We start from the raw sequence: 12,086 nt of genomic DNA on the forward strand, positions 1-12,086 counted from the left end.
TTGCTTCTCTGCTTCTGTGACCTGCCTTGAGTGGCCCAGTGGCCAAATTGCCTGTAAATTCATGTGGATGCAAGAGCAGCAACCAGCAGGTTGCAAAGCTTTAATTTAATCTCAGGCCTGACCAGATAACTAATAGAAAGTGATCAGGCAGTTAAGGATGCTTAGGCAGATGGAATTCCATGAAGTTATTTACAACCATGTGGCACTGAGCTTCCTGCCCTGGCATTTAACTCCCCAAATATGCCCACTGTTCAAATCACCCGACTGCAGCAGATGGGCAAAACTGCCTCAGTGGGGCTGTGACCCTCAATGACTCAGAGAATCAACATAGTCAAAAGAACCTTGTGCCTTTGATCAGTTTAGCAAGGGCTAAATCTCTTTAATCCACTTCCTAGTTTATCCATTTTCACCATTAGGATGTGCAGAATATGCATGTGATGGGACAGACTCTAACCAAATGTTCTGCTAGAAACCCCAAAACAACTCCAGGGCTCCAAGCACTATTGAGTGTGTGCCAACATACCCACATACGTGCACTGCTCTGCAAGTGATCTGCAGCAGCCTGCCCCTCCCCTGTGCCCCCTACTTAAGTAGATATCTGGATGCTGACCATTATTTTGAGTCTAAATGTTCACCTGGCAAAAGTTGAAATGACCAAAAGGCCGAGCAATCCTTGACTCCTCTGTATGCCCTCAATTCAAAGAGGCTGCAACCAGATTTGTGTGTTGCTTCCCAGCTAGCTTTGCTTCTGAAACAAACACATTCCCTCAAATATCATTGTTTTTGTCACCATCCAGCATGAAACCACAAGGATATATCAGTTCCATAAAAAATATTCCCCAATCACTCCCCTTCCCTCCTCCCCCCCCCCCCCAAAAAAAAAAAAAAAAAAAAACAACAACAAAAAGGACACAAGATTTCTCTTGTTCAGAAAAATAACACTGATAACTTCTTGTGTCACACAGCATCAGCCCTACAGCAGGTGTATACCAAACCATGCTGCTGCACGGTGAGGGATACCTCTCTAACTCATTATTTTGATTTCTGGCACACCACCAGCCAGATGTTCAGCAGCGGCAAGATTTGCACCAGACTCAGAGGTGTTCACTCTCCTCAGCGTAATTCTGGCACATCAGATGTGGTGACTCAGGGCAGCTTCTTCTGCTTTCTCCTCCAAATGAATTCTTCAGGAACTGCACAGATGACTCAGTGCTAACACGCAAACCACATCGTGAGACTATTTGACCTGAAAGGTAGTTAGAAAGAACCTCTGTAAGGAAAGATTGAAATACTTATTTCCAAAAATAAAGGATAAACCTCTGCACTGGTTAGCGAACAAATAAGAAGTTGGCAAATAAGATGCCACAGAGAGGATTTGTTATACTTTTAATATTTTAAATTCCTTCCATACATGAAGAAAGATGGGAATATAAATTAACAGAAGGAGGAAGGCTACACCTGGAACGATCAATGAAGAGCAAAGACAAACACCCAATAAATTAGCTGTGCAAATGTATAAAAAGATTAAAAAATAAAAATAAAAATTAGTAAAAAATCACCGCCAACAATAAGAAGTTGTCCAGATGAGCTCTTCTGTAGTTTAAAATACAGAGAAAACATTTTATTGCCACTCAGTGAGTCTTGCGTCAGTTTTCAAACACACCCACTACCCATCCCCAAATCTCAAAAAGCACATGCCAGCATTTATAGGTAAACACTTCCTAAATGTGTAGCATAACCTATCCCAGGTCCCACATACAACTTCTAAAAGGCTTGTACTGCAGCTTAATGCAGCATCTCTGTTTCCATTTAACTCTGCACTGTGGGCTTCCCATCCCCTATGGGGAATTTTCTTTAATATATGATTTCAATTTCAAAACAGCATCACTTTAGGGACCTATTCTGCCTTTACTTATGCAGCCTGGGAGATGATTCATCTGCCTACTGATAGCAGCTTTAACCAAAAAAATAATACTTTCAATACAAAACTAAACAATTAATTAGACACTTTAGAGAACAGGTACATTACATTCTTGTCATGGGTCCTGGGAGCAGCTAGACTTTAAAACTGATAAATAAAGTGTCCTTGTATTCTTTAACCATCCCACAGGAAAAGTAGTTTGTAAAATAGTAAAATTGCTCAGGCACAAATATTTATCACATATCCAATAATATTTTATGTGCCTTGTAACTATAATATTGCATGTTTTATGCTCCTTCAATCTTTGGTTTAGAGTGCATCCAGTTTCTTCAGTATAGATAACTTCACAACCAGTGGATATTTGTAAACAATATTTTGTTACAGCCCCACAAACACTAGCTTCCGCTGTTTCCCCTGGGGTTTCAATGAAGCTTTATTCTCCCTGAACACACACTGTTCATGTCCTAAAAATGCCTGATGCAAAATGCATAATTATCTTTATTTTATTAGATTTGTCAGGTTTACACAGTTTTCGGTCCATTAGAGGTTAGCCATCATTACACAAGCATACCTATTTAATTTAAGTACCTGTCTGTTTCATCTCATTCAGAACAGCTTGTACTTTAAAAATGCAGCCACAGCATCACAAAACCAAGGCAACCACAAAGGCGTGCTTCGTCCTGCCCCTTTGATAAAAAGGCAGTTAATGGAGGTATTAAATATTGCATCTTCAGGTGCGCAGCTGAAGACAGGTTGCTCCATGCGAATTAGTGCAAACACTCGTGGCTAGCTGGAAGGTGTAGCTTGAGTATTAGCACAGCTGGTGGAGTCAGGATCCACAGATCCCACAGAGGGGCACAGAGGATGTACAAGCAGCCAGCCAAAGCTGTATTCCTCCTGAGAGTAACCTCAACTGGTGAACCCACTGCAGGTTCACGTGGCATTTCAGCTGTTAATGCAGGCTCTGGCTATCTGAAAAGAGCAGCGTGGCATGAAGCAGCCACTCATTTCTCTCTGCCGTGTCAGCACAAGCAGGGAGATGGAAAAGGGAAGTGGTTTGACTACAAAATACTCCCAGTGAAGTCAGGGAAGCAGGTAGGGAGCAATTGCTGAAGCAGCGCTGGTGCTGGCTATCCGGCACAGGCTCACTGAGTTGGGGAAGCAGCCCTGACTGAAAGGGGTGCCCCAGACCCATTAAAAATTAATAACGATGTCTTAATTTCACAGATATGCAGCCTCCTCTCTGAGCTGGATGTTCTGAGCAACTTACGCTGCGCACAGAGAGACTTTGCAAACAGGATACACAGAGCAGACTAGGGTGCATCAGTTACTAACTAGTTGGTGTGCACAGTAGCTAGACAGACTAACAAGCTCACAGGCTTGAAGTTAACACATCCACCACCGCAACAAGGCAGCTGCTGCATCTCTCCTGGCACAGTAGGTGAGGAAGGGGATGTCTCCGTTGCTGCATGAGAAGAGGCTGATCCTTGATGTTGCCAAAAAGCCAAGAAAACCCACATGCCTCTATATGGTCTCCTTGGCTTTGTATTCCTCACCAATGGGCAGAAGCAGCCATTTCAAGATGAGGAAAACTCATGACCTAGCTGCTCTATTATCCAAGATGGGGAGAAAGATCAAGCAACAAGCTTTCTTACTCTATTTTTATAACCCTAATCACTAGGCAGCTGAGTTGCATCTTGGAGGTGGTATGTGCTGCTGGAAGAAAGGCAGATACTGCATGATTCAGGAGACAATGATTTTTAGTGTAGAACACTCCAACATAAATGCAAACAAAGCATTGCTTCCTAACTTGCATTCATAATTCTTGGTTATCCTCTTCTTCCAGGTGTGTCCAGAAAAAAGAAAAAAAACACCTCTTTGCATCAAGCCAAAATGGAAAATACTAGTTAGTACAGGTGACAAGAGGAGTTAAATCTTTCAAAAGATCTTACCTTAAAAACGACCACTATAACAATCAATTTATTCACTGACAAAAGGTTGGGAAACTCTATGTAGAGAGAGAAAAGAAAAGCAGGTGGAAGGGGCCAGCTGAAAGGCTTAGCAACATACTGTGGCTCCAGTTAAATACAGAGGATGAGGAAGAGGAATAGGAATTAAAATTGAATGATCAGGTAGCTGCAGATGTCCTGTATTTTTCATCAGATGCTGTCACCTCATAAAGAAGACTGATGTTCATAGGAATCTTGTAGAAATATTGTTTAAGGAGAGACTGAGCGAGAGTTTATACTGGATAACCTCAAGAGGTCTCTTCCACTCAGCAGTTCTATGGTTTAAAGGGCTGGAGCACAGAGGACCAAAGACCTTTGGTCATAAGGAACTGTATAAGTGAAGATGGCAATATGAGTGGAGAACAGACAAGAAATTGGTGGGTGTTTTTTTCTGGTTAAAGAAGTAAAGAAGCAAAAACAGAGTGGCCAAGCAAACTTTGTGCAAAGTTATATTTTTAGATGCTTGTCTTGAAGTCACCTTTTACGTGATCTATTTAAAGGTAGCAAAATATTCTTGAATTGTCAGCAGATGAACAAGTGCTTGGAGGTACTCATCTCCCTGTCTGATGTCAGCTGGCAAGGATTGCTCACCTTCCCCCTCCCTACTAAAATTAGTCAGGAACCTCCCAGCGACTTCAGTGAAAACAGTCTCAGCCTTCAAGCACTTGAAAGCCACAATATTTTAATAAGCTCATAACCTCTGAAAGTATAAAGAGATAAAAAATGAGAGAAAGGAAAAGTTTAAGTTTATATTTTTGTTTTATATATCTTTCTTTAGTAATATAAACAAAAGGATGATTCTTTTGTTTCTGTGTAAAAAAATAAATAAATCTTAAAAACCCACTTCATCCATCTACACTTCTTGTCTTAAAGCAATGTCCCCTATCTCTGTTCAGACAAACAAAACACTAAAGGACTGCCCCAACAGCCTCCATCTACACTGTTAGCTCCGAGAGATGACCCCACCATTGACATATCAGGCAGAGGTTAGCTCGTAGATGCTCTTAGAGTGGCTGCACTGTTACTGCTTGGGAAAGCAGATGGGATTGCTGATCCACCACATTCAGTTCACTACAAATTTGAGGAGCTAAATCTTGGTAGTTCCAGTGTTTATGTCCTTCCTCAGACCCGCCGGTTGACATGGGCTGTAGACACAGCCTTTACTTACCAAATAGCAAGATAACAAATGGAGATCATGTTACAACCATGTTTTTAAAGGGAAGGAAAACCTGCCCTAAATGTAGTGCTGATTGCCATTTCTCTTCATCTCTGATGTTTCAAGAACATATACGTTCATATAGCCAAGTCCTCTAGAGTATCGTTGGGCAGAAAACCAAGACAGAGAGGTTTTGCAGAGGCTGTTTTTGCCATTATGTTCCCTCCTCAATGCAGACATGAAGACGGCCAAATTGAAACTGAAGACTTCGGAGGAACTCCCAGGTCAAAAGAGTCAAATCTATGTATTGAAATGAAACCCCATCATGGATGTTAGCAACAAATGCATTGTTCAAAGTAAAGTGTTTTTTTAAATGTAGATTACTTACATACAGTCTAATTAAAGCTTCCCTTTGATTGATTCAAAACTGAAAATAGTCAGGTCTGTACTCCTTCGTTTCATTTACAGGGTATTGCCTCTTATTATAGTATTGTCAGCAGCAGCTGTATAAAAATAAAGGTAGGTCTCCTTAAAGAAAAAAATTCTCAAGACCATAAAACCCCAAAATATTAATCTCATTCTTAAAACCATTTTTTTTTTCCTTTACTCAGGGAGAAGGTTTATATTTATACCTTTCCTACCGCAACAAAACATCATAAGGTACGGCGTTCAGTATTTAGTAATACAGTGACTGTTGTAACTGTTGTTGTCTACATATTGATATAGAAAGCACCACTCCAAGTATCTGTACTCTCTCATCTAAGGTTTTTCAGTATTTCTCAGTAGAATACCTGGGCTTCATTTATAGCTTGGTCTGATTTAGGGGGTTGGCTTTTATTTACTTCTTATAAATGTATTTAATATGATAAGGGGTTTAAACAGTGTCTCACCATCAGCAGGGGCATTGAACTAATTGGCAAGAGCACTGCCCACCCTGCTTATATTTTTAGCAGCTTACTTTTAGTTTGACAGCACACAACACTGCTGTTCTCAGCTCCTTGGCTGATTGCTTGACCTGGTTTCCAACCCTTGCAACTTTCCTGTGCCTCTCCCAGGCTGAACAATGAGGACAGCATGCTCTGTGCAATCTACTCAGGCCCTGTGAGTCATTTTATCAGGTGTACATGTTGCGATCAGATGCCTACATGAATTTTTAGTACACAGACTTAGCCAGAAACTGCTTGTATGTATTTCTAGATTGAGCACTCCCAAGACTATTTACCTGGAGATGTTATGAATACTGTATTTATAATTTCTGTGCCATGTGGGAAGAAGTATCAACACTCACTTTCGTTATAGGCTTGTGATGTTGTTGGATGGCACTGGTGATTCCTCAGGTGGTGTTTGGCAGCATTTGCCAACCACTGTCATCTAAATGTCCACCATTTCTGGTGAGCAGAGACAGGCTTAGATCAACCTGCTGGGCGTTGAGTGAACACCTGTGACAAGCAGAACTTGTACATAAGACACAAGGTGCTCCTAAACTGTCTTATTTCTCTGCATGACAGGAACATTGCATGGAGAACTGCAGCAGTTCTCTCACACTTAGGTTTTGTTTTGTTTTACTCTGTTCCCACTCTTCCCCCCGATTTAACTGGAAGTCAATGTATGCTGGGTTTTGACGCTGAAGCCTGGACAGGCAAAAAGGAAAAACAGCAGTGAACCAGGGGAGATGAAAGGACTAATTGGCAGGGCAGGCAGTTGCTGTAGCATTCATAGATAAGGCTAATGGAGACAGCATCAACACTGTTAAGCTGCACATTATTCATTTTTATATGCTGTTAGTAGTTACACTGAGCCCTTCTCGTCAACCTTTATATTAGTAATACCCTCTAGCAACTCTTGATTGTTTCCTCATCCTTTGCAGACCAAAAAAAATATATATATTCAAATATGAAACCATTATACAGTTTTCAACAGGCATTGATACAAATAAGATGCTTAGGAAACAAAGACATTAAGATATTCTGGATGTTTTCTCCACAAAATTCAGAATTCTTTATACAGGAGAGGAATTTCCATTGACAGACTCCCTGAGCCTGCAAGAACTTCACTATACCATCCAATATTGTAAGCACAGATCTCTTAGCTTAAGCAAATAAATGGAAATATTGAATAGACATAGCAATGAATCCCAACTCTCAGGAGAAAACCTGCTGTCTCAGATAATAAATCACTGAAAGAAAAGATAAAAGATAAAAAAATAAATAAGGACAATACTGCACTTTTAATCTTTCACTTTCTTGCTATCCCACGAAAACCCGGAGGAAGTTATTCTGAAAACTAATTCAAGGCAGCAAAGGCACTCATATTTCTTTTAACAGTGTGATCCATGAAGCATTTTATAGGTGGATGCTATGAACCCCAAGTTTCTGCTGAGCTGATTCACAGCTGCACTACTCTAGTTTTATCCTGTGTGCCTCCATTGATTTCAGCATAAAACTGGAATACTGCAAGGATGATTCAGACGGCTTTTGTTTCAGAGGAAATGGCATAGAGACATCTAGGAGCAGTAGAGCATTCACTTATTTAAACCCTTCCTGTCCTTGGAGCAAAACACTGATTAAAAAAAATAAGACTCCTTCTGAAGAGCTCTGATCAGAGAGCACAGCTTAATGGATGAAAGAACATACCTTTCATAACTAGATTAAGTGCAGTCTTCAGAAGGAAATGTGCCATCTCCTCTCAGACAGGATGGCACAGCTCAATCAAAGCAAGATGATGGCAAGAAACTGACATTTTAAGTGTCAAGATAGGGGTGGTTTAGAAGCTGAAGTTAACATTAAGAGACTCTGGAGCTTCAACATTTTTGGATCTCCAAGAGGTTGGTGAAAGTGGCTTTGAGGACACATTTCCCTGCTCTGTCACCCTTCGTTGCATTGCATTAATTTAGGACTTTCAACACTCACTTCCAGAAGTACCAGAAGAGAGATATTTTCTATTTTGTGCATGGAAAATAGTTTTTCTCTAAGAACAGGTCAGAAAAGACCATTTCTTACCCCTATCCAACACCTCTCTTGTGCTGGCTACTTCACAGAGTAGCTAAGCAACTTCACTGAAATCCCTGTCATCACATGGAAGTAATGATATCTCTATTCTCATCCTGTGAGATGGTCTTGGGAACCAAATTAAGCCAGAGAAACTGAAGGTCTAATACTTCTTAGAGGGTTTTGGCCCTATGTGGAATAAATTAAATAACTATCTCAGACTGCCTGAAACCAGCATTAATGTATAAACCCCACAAGCACAGGAATCAAACTGCATGAAAGCACAGGCACTAAGAAGTTGCTTTGAAGTTCCAGCAGCTTGACAAGAGGGAAAAAATAAATAAATAAATTTTGAAGTGAAATCCTTGTTTCCTGATATGGCCTGCAGAGATGAGGCATTGAAGAGCTCTTGGCTCTCGCACCATTCACATCTCATTGAGCTGATGAAGAGTTTCATGCTGATTTGGAGAAGGAAGAACTGGAAGAGTCAGGACCATCAGGAGTAGGTGCCTGTGGAATATCGCCAGGCTTGTTGGTGTCAAAATAGTGAGTGTGCGAGCATAAATCAGAAGAGAATTGCTGAGATGGGCTTGAACAGGAATGTGAGTTAAATAACATGCAGGAATGTGAATTGATTAATATGTATACCTTGCTCATATCTTGCTGGCCAAAGTACAGGACAGATGTTGGAGGTTTGCATTTGAATAGGCCCATCGGCCACGGCAAATAAGCAATGTCTGGGATGAGATGGAAGCCTCACATCCTGATGTTGTTTGAAATAAAGCTGGGAAAGGAACCAAATGTACCAAATGTTGGCCTCAACCCTTCCTCCTTTTTCCTTCCTTACTAAACAACTCAACAAGCTTTGTTAAGAGCCAATCAGCACACAACAAATGACTTACTCCTACCTTGCCAGAAGTAGGAATCTGGTCTCCAGAAACCCCTGTTTTTGAGGATGAGAACTCCAACTATTGGATGGATTGATGGGCCTGGACCTCTCTTCTTCCCAAGAAGGGATACCTCTTTTGTAAGACTCCTGCCTCCAACTGCGTCCAATGTTAGAAAAATTACCTGGAAAAATATTGATAGCTAAAGCACTAAACTATTAACTCAAGCTCAATTATTACATTAAATGAATTTACCAACAGCAATTCCAAATATGTTATAAATACATATACATAAATATATATGTGTATATATATACACATAAAAGTGTATATAAATATAAATTACCCATCTGTTCAACTTTGTGGAATTGTCAAAGTCCTTGGCAGGGCTCTGAAACAGTCAAATGTTGACTCTAATAAGTGGCTATACACATAATCTTTTAGACATAAACCACTGACCAAGTCTGGGACTAGGACTGGATCTTGCCACACCTGGTCTCCTCTCTGAGAAGGAATTTAGAAGACAAGGTGTACCTTTCTGAACCTCATGACACAAGGGGAGGGCCTCCCTGAGCCACACACCCTTAATGTGACAGTGCCTGCTTGAAAAGCCAACCTAGATGTCCCAGCAGGAGGAGTGAGCTGCCTGTTCCTCTGCACACCACTTCTTTACTGTGTTAGGCAAAATATACCACCATAATTGACACAAAATCAAAATAGGAAGAGGAGAGAGAAACTACAGCAGAGGTCTTCCTGTGGTCCCACGAGAAAGGAAGAGTAAGACAGACATGGAGAATTTCTTGTCACATAAGCTATGTCCTTGTGTTGGAGTCTCCTTTAGGATCCCCAATGCAATCAAAATGATGAGTGTATGATGGCAGGAATGAATGAAAAGCAGGTTTCCAAAGAGACCACAGACCTCTTTCCTCTTATTGTCCTCCGCCATCCCTTGCCTCCTTTTCACTTCATCTGGGCTTTTTTATTTGTTTGTTTGATAGCTCTATTCTTCTCTACAGTTAGACAGCAAAAAATAAGCCATCAGCACATTTAACCAACAGTGATTAACATCCTACAACAGTGCAGGAGACTATGGTATGATGTATTAGACTGTCACAGAACAATTCTCCTTGTCAAACACGGTGCAGAACATGCTTGAAAAACATTTGGGGGATCTAATATAGAGTTTGTGTTATTACACCTTAACAGGATACCACGTATGGACAGAGCTGCAAAACAAAAACCACAAGTGCACGTTTTTAGCTGATGGCAGATGTAATAGAATGACTTCACTCAGCCTGCAAGGAACGAGAATTAAGTTAAGTTGCATTACCTTGCTTTTGGCAGGGTCTATGGGAGTTGCACAGACAGCTATCGCACCTCAGCTGGCTCATGGTATCTTGATAAGCTGTGTTATCTGGGTTGTGTGAGCCCTGAGCTGAGTTCTGAGATATCAAATATGCAATGATCTTTGCTGGGAAGCCACATACCTCTCTGAGAGCATGATGAGATTAAGCGCGATGGTTATTCCCATGTAGCCACTTGAGACTTATTGGAAGAACAGCTTACTCTCTGGTGGCTGTTCCCCAGCCAGGATCTCCCTGTGGAAAAACACTTGAAAGGACACGATTTCTGCATCAGAATCATTAGGAAGTTGCAAGAGATGCAAAAGACCCTCCACATAAATTGCAGATAGCTTGTAAAAAAACTGTAATGAGAAGACAGACTCTATTTGCTGAGGTAAAACAAAGCACCCTTTTGCTCCCTCAGTTATAAAAGTAACCCAATTAAAGCCCTACAGCTGAAGTCAGCAACCTAAGTGAGAAGATATTGTAAACAGCTGAAGTCCCACTGGCAATTGGTTCTGTAACAGCAAGCAACAAGTAATGAGAAACTAGTAATAAGTGCATGTATTTTCATTCTTCTTGAAAAATGGCTCAGCAGAGAAAGGTCAACACCAACTACACACATGCAACTCTGCTCTGACCACAGCAGAAATGTACTGAGGAAGAAGATGGCTGGAAATGGAGTGAAAAGCACAGCAGATCCTCTCCACCACTGTATCTCTATCACACCTGCTGGGTTAACTCAGTGGTTTGTCTGACTTGCTGTAGAGGCATAAAGCAAGGTACTTAGAAGATTAGTGGTGGGTGAAGTGTTTTCAGTAAACCCATGTATTTCTATGGGTTTATTTCCCATCCATGACCTTCAAGGCCTGAAGCACAGCCAGCTAGGCTGCAACAAGCCCCACAACACTTAGTCATTTGGTTTTCTCTTAGGCAGTTCAGTTTAGAAGCCCATAATGACATGTTCCAAATATTGCTGAAGGGTCTCAGCTCCATTCAGTACTGTTATCATTCTCTGGCAATGACTTACCTTGAGTCCTTCACTCTGGAGGTAACAGCCTGAGGGCGTGTTACAGGTCTTGTTGTCCCAAGCCATAGCCCAAAATTAATCTAGGTATGTTTCAGCCGCCTTTGAACACAACAAACTTAAAAAAAGAGGTTGCTTTAGGGCAACAGAATTTAAACCTTCATCTTTATTTATGCACCAACACCAATCCTTGCCATTGTTACCTGTAACTCTGAAACAAATGCTATCTAACTTCATCAGTACTGTCATGATGAACATTCATTCATCTACCTCTTCAGCAAATAAAGGCAGACATTTAAAACCATTCTTACTAGATATGTTTGTTCTTTTGTCCTCACTGCCACACAAAAGTTTTAGAGTTCTCATCTCCAAAAGCCCCACAGTTAATAATGATAATGATAATTAATAACAATAAATGTAATGATAATAATAATAATAAATCTTCAAAACCCCACTGCTTTGAAGATAGTGACCATCCACCAGCCTGATGCGGCCCCATTTAACACAACCCTTTGAGCCCTACCTGTCAGCCAGTTATTCACCCATTGTACAATGGTTTTGTCCAGCTGGATGCTGGACATCTGGTCCAGTAGGATATTGTGGGAAACTGTGTCAAAAGCTTTACTGAAATCCAAAAAGATGACATCAGCTGGTTTCCCTTGGTCGACTAGATGGGTGATCTTATCATAAAAGGAAATCAAATTTATTTACCAGGACCTACCCCTCGTGAAGCCCTGTTGGCTGGGACCAATGACA

General features: G+C 40.9%; 1 long non-coding RNA gene across 2 annotated transcripts; it reads right to left on the bottom strand.

Moving 5' to 3' along the window:
• Nucleotides 1–918: 918 nt before the first annotated feature.
• LOC137856352 (uncharacterized) lies at nt 919–10,975 on the bottom strand. Of its 2 annotated transcripts, none has more exons than XR_011096401.1 (4): nt 10,448–10,975; nt 8,982–9,144; nt 8,722–8,857; nt 919–1,246 (listed from the first exon to the last, which is right to left on the bottom strand). It is a non-coding gene; the product is annotated as an uncharacterized lncRNA (long non-coding RNA). The 2 variants fall into 2 exon arrangements; XR_011096402.1 differs by lacking the exon at nt 919–1,246 and adding an exon at nt 4,779–5,386.
• Nucleotides 10,976–12,086: the final 1,111 nt, after the last annotated feature.

This window comes from Anas acuta, chromosome 4 (genome assembly GCF_963932015.1).
Source record: "Anas acuta chromosome 4, bAnaAcu1.1, whole genome shotgun sequence".
Classification (NCBI taxonomy): Eukaryota; Metazoa; Chordata; class Aves; order Anseriformes; family Anatidae; genus Anas; species Anas acuta.